The sequence below is a fragment of the Lynx canadensis genome, chromosome B2 (assembly GCF_007474595.2).
Source record: "Lynx canadensis isolate LIC74 chromosome B2, mLynCan4.pri.v2, whole genome shotgun sequence".
NCBI classification, from domain to species: Eukaryota; Metazoa; Chordata; class Mammalia; order Carnivora; family Felidae; genus Lynx; species Lynx canadensis.
The window spans coordinates 72312761-72327763 of NC_044307.1; the positions used below are offsets into that span (position 1 = coordinate 72312761).

The window sequence follows — 15003 nt, forward strand, 5'->3', positions numbered from 1 at the left end:
AGTGTCTATGTATAATAATTTTCAGTCTCTTTGCCTGAAAGAAGAGATTTCATCATCTGTATTCATTGCTTTTGAAACTGCTAAACTGAATCCTATATTTCTTCATGTTAAATTGAAGCCTGTAGTTATCAAAATGCTGACAAGTTGAGTTATTGGTTATTTTCAGGGCCCATGCAAAGACTTTTCCATTAATAACATTCACTGTGTATACTGGTAGAAGAGAATTATTTAAAGCTACCAAATGTGTTATTACAACTTATCCTGTATGCCCTAAAAGAAGTCATTTTTGACTTATAGGGGGTAAAAAGGATATTTTCAGGGGGTTGACAAATGACAAAATACCTTTGCTAATAAAAGAGAGGAAAATGTAGTAATGCAATTCTACAATAACAGCTAAAATCTCTCACTCTTTTTTGTTTTTTCAGCAAAGTTTACCATGCTCATCTCAAAAATAAATAAATAAATAAATAAGAGGTGAAACCAGAAAAGGAGAACTTAGATGAAGAAATATGTTTTAAATGCTGATTTATCATGTAGACTTAAAAATCCCTGTCAAAAAAAATTAGCCATCTATTTCCTTTATTTCATACTAAAAATGTCTCAGGCTACCAGCTTAAGTATACAAGACTGTTTCATGTGCCTTTAAGGGATAAAACAAATGTGTTTTAAAAAGTTCTAATTTAAACTAAAAGGGAGTGGCTCAGGGGTAAATATGGGGTAACTACTGTGGGATATGGGAAGCCTTATTTGGTAAATAAGAACTTCAAGCTTCCTTTGTAGGATGTGGTTGTCTACATAAGTAGTTTTCAAACTCATATATACATCAATCCATGAACTGTATCGAGAGGTTTGATGTGCACCATTTTGAACACATCCCTTTAGACATGATACTACACAGATATAACTATATCCCACAGCCCACAACACATAAACATATACACATGATCCAAGAACAGGGACATGATGACAACTTGAATTTCACTTCTCCACGGAGTTGATTTATATTGCCTGGTTATTGCTCTCAAGTACTGTGCTAGGCAGTGTAATAGACACAGAAAAAATACCTAATTGCTGTCCTCAAGAAGGTATCTTCTAGGAAATGAAGAGAGGCAAAAAAAAAAAAAAAAAAAAAAAAAAAAAAAAAAAAAAGAAAAAGAAAAAAAAAGAAAGAGAAAGAGAAAGACAAATCAGAATATAATAAGGTAAATAATTTTGTCATAAAGGCATGGAGGGCAGTGCTGAAGAATTATCCAGAATGGACGAATTCACTTTGCCTAGACTCAGGGAAGGCTTCACAGAAAAACTGGCACTTAAAGTAATAGGATTTTGCAAGTCAAGGTGTGGATAAGTCTGAAATTAATACATTCCAATTAGTTCTAAAAAATAAACACTATAGAAACATGATCAAAAGTTTTCCTGAATACCAGTACACTGACCACATAAGACCTTTCTGCACTGTGAGCCACTTTCTGAGGTCTTGGGTTGTTTGTTGCTACAGTAGAGCCAGTTTTATCCTTTCTAATACAATCGTGTGATTGTCTTGTTGGGGCCATAGGGTCAGATCATGGTACATAAAGGTGGGGATACAGTTTCCTTGAAAAGAGCAGATGATCTCAGTGATTGGGCCAGAGATAAGAAAGAAGGATTTTGTAAGCAAGTTGGGAGAGGGAAAATGTTCCTTTCCACTGGGGTCTTCGGTCTAAGGCAGGGAGATTCCAGGGGCATTTCTGATGCTGGAAGTCATGTAAGGGGTGGTGAGTGTAACAGGCACAGAAGCTTCCATCTTGTCAGGAGAGATGGGGAAAGCCAGGAGATCCTATCAATAGGCTTGTGCCTGGTCAGCAATGTAGGCTTTCTTGGTGTTGCATTTCCCTTCCATTTTCCTTAAACCATCAATAAAGCCTTGCTTTGAGTAACAGCTTGGTTTCAGCTATGCTATGGGCATTTAGGGAAGGATGTGCCTTGTTTCCAACACACCAACATAGGAGGAAACAGTGCTCTTATCCCCGGAAGTTGCAGGCAAAGAACCACTGCCCAGCTGAGGACCAGAGAGCAGGGAGTAAGTCGAAGACAACACACACAGCGCAGTAATTCATTTCATATGGTCCTTTTCCTGTCTGAAGCACAAGTAAAACTAAGGTGCTAAGCACCAAAAATAGTCTCTGTCACTGGCCTACCTTCCCGATCTCAGTGAATTGCAAGAGGCAATTTCATGGTGCAAATGGAAATTTTCCACGAGGGTTACTCGGTAGGAAACATGTCATTCTGTCTTCCTTGTTATCAGCTCCTGTGCTGTATTTATACTGCAGTAACAAACAGCCCAAGAATCTCAATGGCATAAAATAAGAAAGATTTGTTCCTTGTTTATCTAGGTGCTGAAAGCAGGTCAGCTTGTAGCCTCTGCTCAAAGTCATGTGCTTTCCAGGACTCAGGCTGAGGGGGTATCCACCTTCTGAAACATGGCCGGTCATTGTGGCAGAGGGAAAGAGAGCACAGAATAGTGGGCACTGGCCTTAAAGCTTCCACCCTGAAGTGACATATGTCCCCTGGAAGTGACACATGTTACTTCTGCTTACCCAACGCAAGTCCCACACCCAGGGAAAGGCAGCAGGGTCAGAATGCAGAGTTAGAGCCTGATGGTTCTCACACACTCCGCACCTTTCTCAGGAAATCCCTGGAGCACCTTGCTGAAGAGTGTGTTGTTGTAATTCAGCAAACAACAATCAGATTTTAAATGTACTGAGTAGGCTGTTATCTTTGCTGACAAGAGAAATTGTGTAAGGAGGGCTAGGTTCATAGAGAAGATGAAAAAAGGAGAGACAAAAGTGTAGTGAGGAGTAGATGATGAGTGACGTATAAGAAGAGGAGCAATAAGAGAAATGAAGGCGAGATGGCTCATCAAGACAGTGAGCAGCCCCCGTTCTTCCCCTGACTGGCTTTGCTACAACCTTCTATTTCTCCAGTTCTCCACTGTGGTTCACTTTTTGAGGTCCTAACTAGTTCATCTGACGAAGAAAAACCCCTAAGAAAAAGGAAGCAGCAAAGAAGAGCAGGAGGGTGTGGGCAAATCCAAGACACATGATGAGTGTGGGCTACCAAAGAAGGATAAACTGAGGGGGGGGGGGAACCAGGGCAAAAAAGGAGCTAAAAAAACATGGTGGCCACCCATGTAGAGTCTACTTAAGCTGGGAGAGATGCTGCGCACGATGAAATGATACAATTTGTTATTGAGGCCCTTGAAATACCAGATATTTCCCTTGCTGCATTCCTCCTGATCATGTTTGCAAAGCTCGCACTCTTGAGATAGTGTGTGTGACCCCGGGAAGACGATTGCCAGCTGGGAATTGGTTATCTCAGAAGAAATACACTGGGCCCTTTGTGTCATGGCTTGAGGGCTGGCCTGCACTGAAATAGGGCCTGGCTGGTCACACTCCTAGGTCCAGCCTTTTCCTGCCCATCTTTAAACACGCTCTGTCCTCCCACGTCCACGCAGCGGCGGTTTCAGAGAAGAAGTTGAGCCTACTCGGTAAGGGTGGTATGACTGCATTCCAGAGAAAACCTTGCTTGTTCTGACCCATGAGAATTAGTTTTTTTTTCTTTCTTAAAGTTTTAAATTTTTGCAGCTCCACAAACCTGGTGCTAAAAATATCACTTCCATGTAACCAAAGCTGCTTTCAGTAGTGCTTTGCTCCTAGATGATCAGACCATCAGGCGTCTCGATTAAATGTCAGACTGTCTTTTCAATAAAAACCATGAAATCGTTTAGTCGAATCCACCGTGAGAGAGCTTCTGCATCCTCAAAGAGAGGATGTGTAATGCCCGGGAGGAGCAAGCTGCTTCCCAACGTGCTATTAAACCTTGAAATGGCAGTGGGTTTTGTTCACCTCACAGCCTCTATTTATCATTTTTTCATGCCTTGATTGTGGAATTGTTTTTTTTTTCTTAATTTACGTGAAGTAGGAACAGTTTTCTACAGAGAATCCACTCACTGTGTGTTACTAAGCAAGAAAACTTTGAGCGCTGCAAGCGGCTCAAATTCCCTTTCAGTGTTCTGTTGCTCATCTCCTCTTTCTCTGAAATTAGCACTTCCCTTTTCTTCCTCCATCTACATTCCTCGGAAGCTGTCATATTTTACACAGGGTAACCGCAAACCTAATCAGTGCCTCCATGTGGAAAAAAAGTTGTGTGTGTGGGTGTTCATTCATAGATACAAAGAACAGATTGGCGATTGCCAGAAATGGAGGGTTGGGAGGTGAAATGAGTGAAGGGTGTCAAAGGCACAAATTTCTAATTATAAAATAAATAAGTTGTGGAGCACCTGGGTGGCTCATCCGGTTGAGCATCTGACTCTTGATGTCGACCCAGGTCATGATTCCAGGGTGGTGGGGTCAAGCCCCATGTTGGGCTCTGCACTGAGCTTGGAGCCTGCTTAAGATTCTCTCCCCATCTCTCTCTTCTCTCTCTCTCTCTCTGTCTCTCTTTCTCTTTCTCTCTCCCTCTGCCCCTCTCCCCCACTTGTGTGCTCTCTAAGATAAAAAAAATAATAAATAAATAAATAAATAAATAAGTGATGAGGATATAATATACAGCATGGTGACTATAGTTAATAATACTGTATTGTATATTTGAAAGTTGCTAAGAGAGTAGATCTTAAAAGTTCTTATCACAAGAAAGAATTATTGTCATAACTATGTATAATGACAGAATTATTGGGGTGATCATTTCACAGTATTACAAATATCATATCATTACAACATCTGAAACTAGTATAATGTTATATGTCAATTATACCTCCATTTATAAAAGTGCTGAGCCCAGTGGGTACCCAGCTTGGCAAAACCCGTTGTCTGAAGGAAGCAAAAGGCATTTTTTCTTCTAGGAAGATGCCTATCCCAGACTACTGTCTTGGTGACCAGAGAATGGGCTTTGTTTCAATCCCTACATGCCCCTTGGGTAGGCACCTTTGTAAAGCACACACACTGCCCAGCTGCACGTGTCAACTCTTACAGGTTCATACATGATATGAATGGTCCACATGTGGCTTCTTATATATGCCAGACCAATCAGAGCCCTTCTGTGGAGTTTTTTCCAACTAGACCGAATAGAGTCAGACTCTGTTGGTGAAAGTCAAAAGATGAATTTCATGAGGTATCTGTGACTGGGATTTCTACCATTTGAAAAAAAGCTATTGGTAGTAAGAAAGAATGATGCCAACATGCACAAAGAAATAAGAGAAAAAGAGGGCAAGCATTCAACCAGCCCTGAAGTTACTGTTTCCAGAAACGCCCGTGACCAGCAGCATCCTGCCCTTATCATGGGTGGGTGGTTTGCTTGTTCAGCCCTCCCTTGGATTCTATGAGTCAATAGACAACCCTTTTGCTTAACTTCTTTGAGCTGGGTTTGCATCATGGCAGCTTAAGGGTCATGAAAAAAATGCAACAGTACTGCAAAGAGCAGCCATATATCATGGCAGCCGATGCTTCCAAAGGTGGCTCTGTCTTGCAGAGATCAGTCTCTGACCAGCCATGGAGGAGGTAACTACAACCTAGACACAGAGAGGTGTGTGCTTGTTAAATGATTAAGAAGTGACAATTCCCTATTTCTATCTGGATGACCTTATGTAAGTCTTGAGACCTCTGTTTCTACATCTGTAAAAAGGGAATTTTAATAGTTTCTATTTCATAGATTTGTTGACAAGGTTAAAGGTAACAACACGTGTAAGTATTTGGGATAGTGCCTGGCACTCGATAAATGTTAGATATGATTGTTATTCTTTTATTATTTCCAGTGTCAGAATGGTTCTTGACATAGGATAGGCACTAGTAAGAGTTGCAATGGATAGAAAACCTCATTTTAACCCTAACTCCACAGCTAACATTCTTTGACCTTAGGTAAGGTATTTTTTTGACCCCCAATCTCCTCGTATATAAATGGGAAAAATAATATTTGTTTGCAGGTTAATTGAAAGATAACATGAAATAGTGTGTATGAACAAATTTTATAAACTCTAAACTCTACCCAACTATAAAAGATGAATGATTAGAAAGATGAATCTGTTTGCTTCTTTTCAAAGATGTTAAGATACCAGTATTTTAATAACTAAAAAAGAAGTGAGATTTTGAAAACTAACATTCATATTAGATGCAATAGGTACTATATGTTCTAAAAATAGAAAGTTTTTGCTACATTAGAATCAATAAAACTATTTTTTTAATGTTTGTTTATTTATTTATTTAGAGAGGGAGAGAGGGAGCCAGCGAGGAAGGGGCAGAGAGAGAGAGGGAGAGAGAGAATCCCAAGCGGGCTCCACTCCCACTGTCAGAGCCCAAAGCAGAGCCCAACGGAGGGCTTGATCTCAGGACTGTGAGATCATGACCTGACCTGAAATCAAGAGTCAGACACTTAACTGACTGAGCCACCCAGGTACCCCTCAATAAAACTATTTTAATTTTCATTTGAAAAAAATGTGTCCTTTAAACATTTGTCCTTTTCTTGAATTTGCCCACATGCAAAAATCTTGCTTTCCCTTCATGAGACACTGTTGGAGAAATTTGAAGATATTCCAAGCTTAGCCTGGGAAAATAGCAATTTTAAAATTACAAGTCAAATTTTGACATGATGTTTAAAACATTAGCCTGCATACAACAAAAGAAGCTTCAAATCATACCATCTGTTTGTTGTTGTTGTTGTTGTTTTTTGCACACTGGTATTTGATAAGTGGAGATTTAAAAAATAAAAGTGAATACAATCATTTCTGGACTGTTTCAGTGAAAGAGCAGCCTGACCAAAAAAAAAAAAAATCCATTGTTTTTATAGCAAGTTTGCAGAAGATGTTCAGCAGAATAAATTCAAGTTAAAGAATAAAATTGTGTGACAAAAAATTTTGAGAATAGACAAGTTGAACACAGCACTACAACATCCCATTTCTCTTTTAATTTAGAACATCACCATCTGTTTCCATCACACACCCCTCCCCTCTTAACCTGAACATTTGCAAGGAAGGAACTATAAGGTGGAAGGGACTAGAGAAAGCCCGGGTTTCTGACTCAGCCATTTTCAAGCATGGTCACAGATCTGCTCAGAGTAGCTCCTTGGTGATGTGGTCCCAAGGTTGCGGCAGACACTATTGACTGCCTTCCAGCAACACTTTCCTTTGCTTCCTTGCTAACAAAATCTCAATTTGTTCCAGTTCTTGATATGCCTAGCCCTGGGGAAAACCTGTGATTGGTCTGTCAACTCCTTGCTACTACAGGTGGTGGAAATGACCCAGTTCCGGCCAATGTGCTATAAGAGGAGTCTGCTGGGGAGCTTTGAGACAGTCTCCCATCAGACAAAGGAGAAAAGGCCCGTGAGGACAACCCTTCTGTCTTTGAACACTTAGGTGAAGATAAGAAAGATGCTTGGAGCTGCTGCAGACCTTTGGGAAGGTATGATGGGAAGACAAGTCCATCAGAGACACTGACTCAGTCGCTTAGCCATGTTGAGCTGCTGACCCACTCCGGAAACTCACATCTCTGGACTTCTTGTTACATGGGTAATTAAATGACTTTATTGGATAAAATGCTGTTAGGTGTTTTGTTACTTGTAAGGAAAATCACCCTAACTGATAATAGGGTCTTCCACACAAAAAAATTTCACCCCCTCCTTTTCCTCCCTTCTGCCTCATAATATCCACACAAATACTAAGCTGTGCATTTAGAAGCAAAGAATGTCAGAATTGAAAGGTACTCTACATCTCCAATTAACATGATAAAGTAAGAAGTTCAGAAGTGATTCCCCTTGTTTAAAGAGTTGAGCCATGATAGGGCAAATGCCTTAGGGGAAGGAGAAACATACCTAAATCACCTGAACTTTGGTGTGAGTCACAGTTTCAAAATGATTTCCTAGGAGCAGATTTGTCTGTGGACAGAGAATATTAAACACTAGGAAAGTGTGAGGAGATTATCTTTAAGAAACAGAATCTGGAGGCTTCAAGATCAATGTCTTCTTCAATTTTTGTATGGCCAGAACTTAAGAAAGGTTTTCCACATGTGAGATGAAGAATGCATTTTTCCAAGTTGCTTTCCAGAAATATACAATGAGAATTTCCTCCAGAAGGCATGAGCGCTCTGGCCTCACCACACCCGTGGTGTGCTAGACCCCTATCTGGTCCTTAGCAACACAGAGGTTATTAAGTTCATATAACCCTTTGAAAGAGGTTTTAAACAAACAAACAAACAGCCAAAATAAATACTACTAGGAGCATCAGAGACCAGTTTCCAAAGCTGCAAACATTTCTGAACTCATGCAATCCAATTCTACAATAGCCCTGTAGATGCAACCCGACCAATCTAGTCATCTGAGTTGTTGGCTTATAAGATTTTCCTTGAGAAAAAAAAAAAAAAAAGAGGTTAGAGTGGGAGAGAGCCAAAGCATAAGAGACTCTTAAAAACTGAGAACAAACTGAGGGTTGATGGGGGTTGGGAGGGCGGGGAGGGTGGGTGATGGGTATTGAGGAGGGCACCTTTTGGGATGAGCACTGGGTGTTGTATGGAAACCAATTTGACAATAAATTTCATATATTGAAAAAAAATTTAAAAAATGAATAAACAATAAGATTTTCCTTGAAATTTTGACAATTCTTTCTTCCATTTTTTGCCTCAAACTTTTATGAAAACAGAGATTATTTTGATCAGAGAGAATATATTCTTTTAACTTAATTATAAAAACAATACATGTTTACATGCATGCCTGTCCTCTACAGTGCACATCCCTAGCTCTGTTTAACAAGGTACGCAGATCATAGTAGGCGCTCAGTAAATATGTGCGGCATATGCCTGAAGAAATGCAGAAAACTTACAAAAAGCATAGAAACAGAACTTTAGAGAAACTCCTTATTCTATACATTTATTTGTAGACAGTCAATTCTTGTTCCACAAATATGTGGGGTTTTTTTCATGTTTTTACTTGTCTTTGAAGAGAGAGAGCATGAGTGAAGGAGGGGCAGAGAGAGGGCAGGGACAGAGGATCAGAAGCAGGCTCTGTGCTGACAGCAGCGAGAGACTGATGTAGGGCTTGAACTCACAAACTGTGAGATCGTGACCTGAGCCAGAGCTGGTCACTCAACCGACTGAGCCACCCAGGTGCCCCCACAAACATTTTTTCTCCATATATTTTAAATTGTCTTATTTCTTTTTTCAATAAAGGGGAATCCTATTATAGTTGTTGTTTTCTGAAAATGCTGGGCTTTCTGGAAAATTTCAACTGTACTATCCTCTACTATTATAAGGAACAGAAGGAATGTAAACTGCTCCCACAAGCTTACACATGTGATGGAGACAAATCTAAGTTTTCTGGCTGCCACTATAAGTTTCCCCACTCCACTAGGTAGGTCAGTCAAGACATTTGGTAGAGTTTTATAGTTCAACTAGAACCCTTTCAAAAGCTGATGTAACCAGAGTAAGTAAATAATAAATGTTCTCCTTCATTTGTTGTTACATGGGGTAAACGGAAGTCATAGCATATTTACTTTGCTCACTTGAAGAGTGATTTATGCACTGATGTTACCAACCTTGTTTCAGGGGCTGATAGCATTATACATGCAGCTCAGGAAGTAAATGAGGAGCCTGTCATTGAAACTCCCCAAAACTGTCCTCATTAGCAACATGAGTTAGCAAATACGATATTGATGCTGCTGTACCAATTCCAGCTTGGGCACACGCTATTCTAGTACATCGTCTCCTGCAGACCCTCTGTGTGGTCAGGGCAGAAACACTAGGAGGAAATCATTTAGAATTTAATTTTAAGATTCTTTGGGCAGACCATTATAAAATTTTATTGCAGCCATCAACAGGGAACCACAAAGGGATACAACAGGACTTGAGTTCAAATTACGGTCCATTTCTGATCATGTATGCCCACATTACTTGCACAGTGGATTGTCCTTACCCTTGGCAAAATTGTCCTGGAAAAAACAGGAAAATAAGGATACTCTGTCTTAAGTTCCAGTTTCCCCATCTGGCATTCATTCAACAAATATGTATCCTTTTAGGTGAGGGGGACCCTGCAGACCACAAAGCAGACTGCCTGTGCTCAGGGGTCTTTGTTTGTTAGGCAGGTACCATAAACAAATCAATAAGAAATACATAATATGATACTGAATAACCATAAATGCTACAATGAAAAATAAAGGAGGGTGAGGGGATGAGAGTGATATTTCAGATAGGGTTCTCAAGGGGAGAGGTGACTCTGAGCGGGAAAGCAGATAAACTGAGGAAGTAGCTGCCTAGAGGAAGCGTTCCAGGCTAACGGAACAGCAAGAACAAAGGACCTGAGGCAGGTCCTCAGTTGGCATATAAGAACCAGCAAAGAAGCAGTGTGATAAGCAGAGTGAGCCAGGGGTCAGGTCTGTGAACTAGGTTCAGAGAGATAGCCAGGGACACAATCATGCAGGGCTTGGAGGTCCCAGAGAAAACTCTGGGTTGGTTCTAAACGCCAGTGATGTGACTGGAGGGTTATTGCAAGACAGTGACATGATCCAATGTGCCTTTTAAAAGAATGCTCTGGGTGCAGTTTGGAGACTAGATGGAGGTGTGGGGTGCAAGGAGGAGGAGGAGGCTGAAACTAGAAATAGGAAAACCAGTTAGGGGATTATTACAGAAATCTTCCAGAGACAGGATTTCTGGTTGGGTTAGATATGGAGTGGAAATGAAAGAGAAAAATGCAGAATGACTGGTTAAAAGCCTCACCAACTGAGTAGTACTATCAGTAAAGAAAAAAAAAAAAAAACAGGGGGCCAATTTTGAACATAAGTGTGAAACTGTAAGAAAATCCCTCTTGATGGGGATGCGTATTGTAGATGTGCACGCTGGAGCCAGCTATTACCAAAAAAAGACATTAAGGGTGGAAAGGCCCGATTAAGATGATCTCATATGCCCTTATGAGGCCTTATAGTGTGGGGTCCTCAGAGATTTGAGGGGCCGATGCCACATTTGCTATCAGAGATGGCAGAGAGGTGGGGGACACATGTACCCACCATCGTACAATAGCACAGCACCCAGAAAAGGAGATTGTTGTGAAGGAAGACAAAGTGACTGTCAGGCATTCTAGTAACCCCAGAACATCTAGATCAGTTACGGAGTCTGGGAGACCGGAAAGGAAGGCAAACCAGAGAACATCACACGCTGGATTCTACCTTATTCGTACTGAACAATGTGTGCTTTTCGCATCCTACTGTTGATGCCCTACTGAGGCTACTGAAACCATTGCTGTGGTTAGAGGCCCTGACTGAGGAGATGTTCTCGGATAACTCACGGTGAAACATTAACTTCAGCAAGGATGGACAGAAGGGCACCCCTAGAAATAGGTCCTCAGGGATGTGCTCATGTTAAAATGAGGGGATGTTGTAGAAGGAGCAAAGAAACCATGAACTGAAGATGAAGAATGTGTGGACCTTGATAAAGAGAGATTGGCTGCTGGTTTGGAGGGGCCAAAAGGAGGGATTGTACAAGCTGAACAGATCAGTCTTTGTCTGAAGCTGTGACAGTGGGAAAAAAAATTGCTGCAAAGTTAAGTCTAAGAAAAGATCTGTAATCGAGATTGATGTAGATGATGATACGACTGCTCTGGGGGGATGTTGAGGTAACTATGGCCCAAGATATATCATCAGCAGAATTGGGGGTAGGATCAGAAATACAGTAAACTGTTTCCAAGAATACTTTTGCAATTCTTTAATCTGTAAAGGCTAGAGAAGAATGAAATATACCTGATCCCAAATATAGTATCTGTAGATCCCATGTTGTATACCAAATAGCCTGTCCCAGCTGCCTATAACAGATATGACCAGGCCAGTTCTGAGACCGGTTTCTCAAATCAGGCTTCCACCAAACGAGACAAAAGAATCTTTAGCACCTGTGATCATAAATTAAGCACCTACTACCTCTTTAAACACCATGCTTAATGCAAAAGACCTTCTACAGTCTTTGAATTTGTCACATCAGGTGAAAAGGAAAACAAGGCTGCCAATGAGAAAATGAAACTATGATTCCGAGTAGAAAAGAGCAGATGCAGCCAGAGGGCTGAGTTCCTTATAGAGTAGCAGTTCACTTAAGTGAACCCTTAAGCAGCTGGCCCCTTAAGCACATGCCTCAAGAGTTGGGGGCACTAGGTTGTACCATTTGTCATACAGGGTCCTGTCTGGCAGTCCAAAGATTGGCCATGGCTTTTGCCTGATGGATCACCAGTTGAAATATTTGTCAAATTTAAAGAATTTTGTCTCAACTATGATGAAATTTGTCTAGATCTAAATGTCCAGCAATAGAATGAAACAGTGTTAGAACTCAGTTATCACAGTGGCACCTGGATGGCTCAGCCAGTTAAGCGTCTGAATTCATCTCAGGTCATGAACTCGTGGTTCATGAGTTCAAGCTCCACATCTGGCTCTGTGCTAACAGCTCAGAGCCTGGAACCTGCTTTGGATTTTGTGTCTCCCTCTGTCTCTGTTCCTCCCCCGTTTGCAGTCTGTCTCTCTCCCTCTCAAAAATAAATAAAGATTTAAAAAAAACTTAAAAAAAAGAACTCAGTTATCACAAAATTTCTTTGGGTAGATCAGTTTTCTTAGAGTTCTAAGAAACATTGATAGCTACATGGTAAAACATATAGCCCACTTGAGATTCTGAATTTTCTCCTGTTTCTGGAATTTGGATCAAGACACATGGATATATCTTGACCTAAAGGCTGAGTGAGGCTCAAGCTTTATGAATTTACCAAAACTTACAAATGAAGGTCACAGATTGATCTTTTAACAAGACCTTATTTAATGCTTTGAGGAGAACCCTGATTAATATACTTATGTTCTGTGGTTTTTATCTTTTCCTGTGGTGTCCTCCCAACTCCTGCATTTCTTCTCTATTTCTTCATCTGCGAGAAGGCCCTCCTCTCCCTCCCACTCCTGTGTTCAGGGAGCGACATATAGCAGAACCCCCTGCCACGCTTCCAGGTATGTGATGCTACTGCTAATCGAAGTGCAGGTTGAAAAACAAGATATTATTTGTTATTTCTCATTGTAAGTTTTGTAATTACCACGACTGCTGTTTAGAACACGTTGGAATTACCACTAGTCTGAAGCCCAACCTCTGAATGATGTGTGTCTAATCACAGAATGGAGTGGCAGTGTTGTAAATGTCACCCCACTCTACTGCTCTGATATATGCCCTCATTAAAGTTGAGGAGAAGAAATTTAAATACCAGGGTTGAGCTCCTGAGCAATCATGCCATTTCTGTTGATCACCTAATGAAAATTTATGGCATTTAACAGTGAAGAGATAAGTTTACCTGGGAATGCTAGCTTCCACAGCCATGCTAACCCCATTTCCAGAAAAGGCCTTCCACCACACTTGCCCTTACAGTGTGTTTTAAGATTCTCCTAATTGCAGAAAGCACTGTAGGACCGAGGAGAGGTTGGGCACTTCAGTTCTGCAATTTTATTACCAATGATACACATAAAATTTAGATACTGGTAATCATCATGAGAACCCTGAAAGTTGAAACGTAGAGGCCAAAGTAAAGGCAAACTTTGCTTAATCTGTTTTAGACTATGCCTATACTATTTTCCTAGGGTCCCACAGATATGATGTTTAATAACAACTACTAAAAAAAGCAAATATGGAGTATAAATATGAGCATAGAAACAGCCACACAGTGAAAAACCATTAACACCTTAAAAAGAAGCAGAGAGAAACATGTATCACATATTTGAAGTGGGTGAGAATTATGTCATCCCCAGAATCCAATTTGTGAGAGGAAATAAATATTCCCAGGAAGCCACAGCAACTCTTTCTGGTGGGGTGATTGTGGACTGCAACAGCACCTACTGCCTGTGCTGCACATCGCTTGGCCTTTCTGGTTTGGCATGGGCCCGTGGGACAGGGGGTGCAGGTGGCTGACGCCACGCTGCTCTTGTTTATGCTCTTTGTTCAATAGACTGGGTCTGTGGTCTTCTTCTCGGCTGAATCTGTAGAAGTGTGGCAAGCCAACCTGGTAGTGTTGTTAAGTGGCCACGCTGCCCCTTAGTGACTGTTTGCTTCAAGGAAAGCCTGACCAACAATAGATTAAGAAAAGGAGAATGTTCAGGGTGCCTGGGTGTCTCAGTCACTTGAGCATCTGACTCTTGATTTCGTCTCTGGTCATGATCTCACAGTTTGTTGAGTTCAAGCCCTGAGTTTGGGTCTTCACTGAGTGCAGAGCCTGCTTGGGATTCTCTTTCTCTCCCGCTCTCTCTGCCCCTCCTATTCTCTCTGTCTTTCTCGCTCTTTCAAAAGAAAGAAAAGAAAAGAAAAGAAGAGAAAAGAAAAAAAGAAAAGAAAAGAAAAGAAAGAAAAGTTTATTTTCCTCCACTGGACATAGGCAACTGCCACGTTAAGTCAGCAACATGTCTGTGCAAAAATTCTTCAGTCTTCTTGGCCAAAGGATGGCTGCTGTGGTTCTAGGCATCACATCTGATTTCAAGGCAGGTTGAAGCAGTGAAAGCAGATCAACTATCTGCCTGGTTTTATTTTTTCAGGAAAGCAAAGCTTTCTCAAAACTTGCCCCCCCCCTTTCCTCTGTGTATTATTGACCCTAACAGGGTCACACCACCCTGGGCTTAAGGGAGACCAGATATCCAGTTTTGAAAGAAAAGAACTAGATTGGTATGATTGGTCCAGACTAGACCAGATTAGTCACAATACACTCCTGAGCTGTCTCCCTGCCTCTCTGCACTGGACAGGAGTTCCATTGGGGAGACACAAAGGGAGGATAGTTTGGGTGGACAACAGTTGTGCCTGCCACTTGAACTAATGTAGTGAGTCCTAGCTTCCCAGCTCCCAAAGACCAGTCAGTAACTGACCCCATTCTTCCCTTGTTTGCATGTCAATTGTATCTCATACTTGAACTGGCAAATGAAGAGATGATTGGGGGTATTACGAAAACAATTTCCAGTTCTGCAGAAACCGTTAAGACTAACCTAAAAGAAAAAACTATTAGAGT

The 15003-nt window shown here is 41.1% G+C and overlaps 1 pseudogene; it reads left to right on the forward strand.

Moving 5' to 3' along the window:
- Positions 1-5215: 5215 nt before the first annotated feature.
- LOC115514948 lies at positions 5216-14049 on the forward strand (annotated as a pseudogene).
- The last annotated feature ends 954 nt before the right edge of the window (positions 14050-15003 follow it).